The sequence below is a fragment of the Triticum aestivum genome, chromosome 7B, assembly GCF_018294505.1.
Source record: "Triticum aestivum cultivar Chinese Spring chromosome 7B, IWGSC CS RefSeq v2.1, whole genome shotgun sequence".
NCBI lineage: Eukaryota > Viridiplantae > Streptophyta > Magnoliopsida > Poales > Poaceae > Triticum > Triticum aestivum.
The window spans coordinates 253,068,378-253,072,864 of record NC_057813.1 but is presented as its reverse complement, the minus strand read 5'-3'; the positions used below and the strand labels follow the sequence as shown (position 1 = coordinate 253,072,864).

The window sequence follows — 4,487 nt, the reverse complement described above, 5'->3', positions numbered from 1 at the left end:
TATATATACATCTGGGCTATTCTGTTACGCGTAATAGAATATTATTCTGTTACCCTTTTTGAACTGACGGTTTCAGGTGGTTGTACTGTTGTTTTCAAAGTGGTTGAACTGATGCTTTCAGTTGTGTTTAAAATATCGTCTTCTTTAGTTCAAAAACTTTTTATAATTTTTTTGTCGGAATGGGGCGTGTAATATATCGTTGGAAAGCTCTTGACAACCATATTTCAAGTATATTGAACATTTTTGCAAAATCATTATGGTTTAAGAGCAGTTTTGAAAAAACCGTTTTTTTCAAAACCGAAAACGTGAATCGTATTTTGGACACAATTTTCAAACCGTTTGTCAGAATTGAGCAAATAAGATGGCGTTGAAAAGCTGGTGCAAATCCGCATCTTCCATATATGTATTGTTTTTTCTAATTCTATATGATTTAAAAGTAATTTGAAAAACGGTGAAATTCTGGGTGAAAAGTATTTTCGCAATTTTTTGCAAACGGTTTGTCGGATTGACGCAAATGATACGGCGTTGGAAAGCTATTGAAAATGCGCAACTGTTTCGTATAGAAATGTTTTTCTAATTCCTTACAGTTTAAAAACGAATTCGAGTACGGTCAAATTTGATTTTAAACGCGTTTTTTTAGAAGTTTGTCGAAATATGGCAAATAATATACCGTTGGATAGCTATCGAAAATGCGAAACTTAGTCATGTTGAATGTTTTCTCTACTTCGCAACCGTTTAAGAGTAATTTTGAATACAACATGACGGATCCTGCTGTTTTCTTGTCTGAAAAACAGAGTAGTCGTACTGATATATGTGTATGTTTGTACTGATTTATTTTTCGTAGAGTAATTTTGAATGGTTCCGAAAAATGGTACTTGTACTGATGCTTGCATGGGTTTGTACTGAGCGTGTTTTCACTAACTAGACTTTGCTCTGTTTTTTGGGTAATATTTTTCTCGTAAGTTTTCAACGGTGTACTGTATCGTCGCCCCTGTACTTGTATGGTTTGTATCATCGAAGTGAATGATATTTTTATTCAAAAACAAAATGTGTTTGTTTTGTTTCTTTTTTTTAACTCAACATTTTTTTGACAACGTTGTTCTGAACTTCTCTCCGTTGACGACTTGTACTGAGGTACTTACTAAGCAGGATTTTCATGGGGTTTCTTTTTTGCTTGAATTTTTACAATTTGAATTTCTGCCATTTATTTTATTCCGAACGGACCGCCGTTTTTAACTCGTACTGAGGTACTTACTACTCCCGAACTGGAGTGTCTGTCGTTGAACTGAATGACTTTTTTTCAAAAAGAAATGTTTTGTGTCTTTTTTTAACTCAACATTTTTTTGCAACGGTGCTTTGGACTTCTCTCAATTTACTACTTGAACTTTTTACCATTTGATTTTCCATGGCTTTCTTTTTGTTTGAGCTTTTTTCCCAACCTCATCTGGGATGTCTTGTTGAACTTACAACTTTTTTTAATCAATGCCAAAGCTAGCAAATAGTAGGACATATACCCAACTTTTTTAACCCAAACTGATTAATCTCTCTAATTTGAAATGATCATTCATTTTTTAGAATTCAATCTAATCATGGCTTTTACTTCAAATTGATTTTTATATTCAAACTAACCATTTTTTTCATTTTGAACTGATCATTGTTTTTAATTTGTACTGATTAATTGTTTTTTATGTAAACCATTTCTTTCATTCTTGCATGCACACCAAACGGTCATGTATACCTTCTTTGAAGAAGTAACAATCATATCATCATAGACAAAAAATTTATTTTTTTGCAACGCATGTTCTAGATTTCTCTTGTTTTGCAACTTGAACTTTTTACCATTTTAAACTTTTACCAACTTGAATTACTGTGTGTGGATGACCACTTGAACTTGTAGAATTTTAATTTTTTTTTGTTTTAGTTCTTATTTGGTTTCTTCTCCGAACTTATGGTATCATCATCACTGAACATGCGTGGTTTCTGTAGCTGAACTAAAATCCATGTTGTCTGTGAAAACCAGGAAAATTGCATCTTCTCAATGGGCCATGATGCAAGCATCGCTGCCGGCAATACTTGGCGCACCAGAGAACCTGCACTACTGGATTTGTCGAGAGAGAACTGAGGGCAGCACATCCCATGCCTTTTTTCTGCAGCAGCTACACTTGGTTTACCAATTCACACACACACAAAATTGATAACAAGTTGACACACGACCTTATAACAGGAGCACACATGAACTGATAAACAAGAGCACACCGGTGATTAACATAATATAAATCCATTGTCGTTTTTTCCATTTGTCAAGTAGCTTTTTTCCTTCGAACCTTTACTGTTACGATTTTTTTTGCAAATTTGTTTGAGCAGAGTTATAGCCTAAAACAGAATTCGTACACACATGTTTTGTGAGAAGATAGGCCTAAGGATCATTTATAGGCAGTTATAAGCAAATAGGTACAATACATTTTGCACTAATACATACACAAATTATAAGGCTACAAATATACGAGTATGAGGTACACGTTCCCATCGCTCGAGCCACCTAAAGTATGAGTACCATCAGGACTAATAGCAGACTGCATTCAAGCACCAAAGCAAGTGTTAAATAAAACACATGAAAGAAACTAAGAATATACAGCTGGAAGAGAAGGCTGAACCAGTTGGCCACTCACCTTATTTGACAAAGAAAGACTCTATTTTGCTGGCAGTGTAAGTCTTTATTGGACCCTTGTCCATGTGGAAAGTACTATAAAGATAGATCCTGGAACTGGAAATCTTATGAAGTCAGAAGCAATCCCCTCCAGTGACATCAGTTCTTTGCAGTTCTGTATAGTGGTCAAATGTTATGCTCACCTGTGATCCATGCATGACGCGGCAATATAAGCACCATATGACTCTTGAGACAAGCAAGAGATACCATCTATCACCCCCTCCTTCTGGGTGAAAGGATCGGTCAGTCTTAAAACAGAACTACAAAAATATTCTCTTGTAATTGCAAGCTGCTTGCTTACCATAGGTTATGCTGTTGATTGAGAGGTTTTGTTGTAGACAGGCTCTTTAAGGTTCCGTGTATCCCAAACTTTCACAATGCTGGCAGATAGTTATTGTAAGTACAAGATGCATACATTTTAAGAGTTAAATAAAAACAAGCTACAAAAGTGGTGCACTGTGTTAGAAGTGGTATGTTCATAATTGAAAGACACCAGTAGCTGCATAATTAGACATATAAACTATACGAACTTAGGTAGTAAGTGCATAATATATTGGATGGGGAAATGCCTTACTTGTCAGCAGCACCAGATGTATCAATGGAGATATCGTCTTTCAGATACAGAATTGATGTGATGCTCATCGAAGCTCCCCAAAGATGACCAATATCAGCAAATGAACCCAAGGGAGAGTATAGTTACCAGCAAAAGGATTCTATGTAGATTCAATACCTTTGCTCGAGACCTTGTCCGATTCCTTCGAGTGGGACTGTGTGCTTCTTTGACAACAGCAGAAGATCTAACATGTAAAACAGCTGAATTCAATCAAAGATGCTATATTGCTATGGATATTTGATGACTACAATTAAAAGGAGCATTTATATTGCAGTAGCCATTAGATAACATACATGAGTCATGCTTCACCATGACCATTTGGGGTTTTGGGGTCACATCTTAGATCCCAAATGGCAAAAGAGCCGTCTCTTGAACCGGAAATAATAAGATTTGCATAAATAATGCATGATATAACATCAGGAAGATCTACATGTAAAACTTATATACTGCATATTCTCTTGGCATGTAGAAGTAATATTCCAAAAAGGATAAGATAAAAAGCTAAGAAAATTGGCAGTAAAAGAAATAGCTAGTTAGCAAATAATTTCATTTTTATGACAAGCTAAATAGAGATGGATAATATTGTGTCCATCTATATTCCACTATGCCAACTTGGGTTTGCATATATGTCACATAGTTACCAATATCACTTTTTCTTCAACAAATAAATCCGTTCATTTAACTGTAAAGATCCATAGTCCACCACAAGTATAAACATTACTATCTAGTAAGATATTTTCAGTCTTTTTGAAAGGAACCAAGCTGTTTTCAGTTGACAGTTTATACAAATACATACCCAGACATCCGCAAAGTTGTTAGAATTTCCCGTTCGATCCAGTGCTACTTTAGAATTAGAAGAAATTGTGAGGCAGATCATAGTTTTTGTTAGGCTAATGCCATTCTTTTATCCTACACCATGAAGCTGCAAAGATTAGAGACATACAACACATTTCTGAATTTAATTAGCATGACTACCTGTTGCAAAGACATCACAAAACAAACCCAGTTGCAGTCATACCCATCTGGTCCTCGACTGACTACCTAACAAAACAAAGTCCAGACATAGGAGATAAAAAACTATCAGTACATGTAGAACAATTTCAGTTTTGAGAACAAACTTCCATTGATTTGTTAAACTCTGAATCTGTATAGAGGACATGATGGGTC

The 4,487-nt window shown here is 35.2% G+C and overlaps 1 pseudogene; it reads right to left on the bottom strand.

Moving 5' to 3' along the window:
* Positions 1-3,638, bottom strand: part of LOC123157878 (denticleless protein homolog) — a 78,168-nt pseudogene extending 74,530 nt beyond the window's left edge.
* Positions 3,639-4,487: the final 849 nt, after the last annotated feature.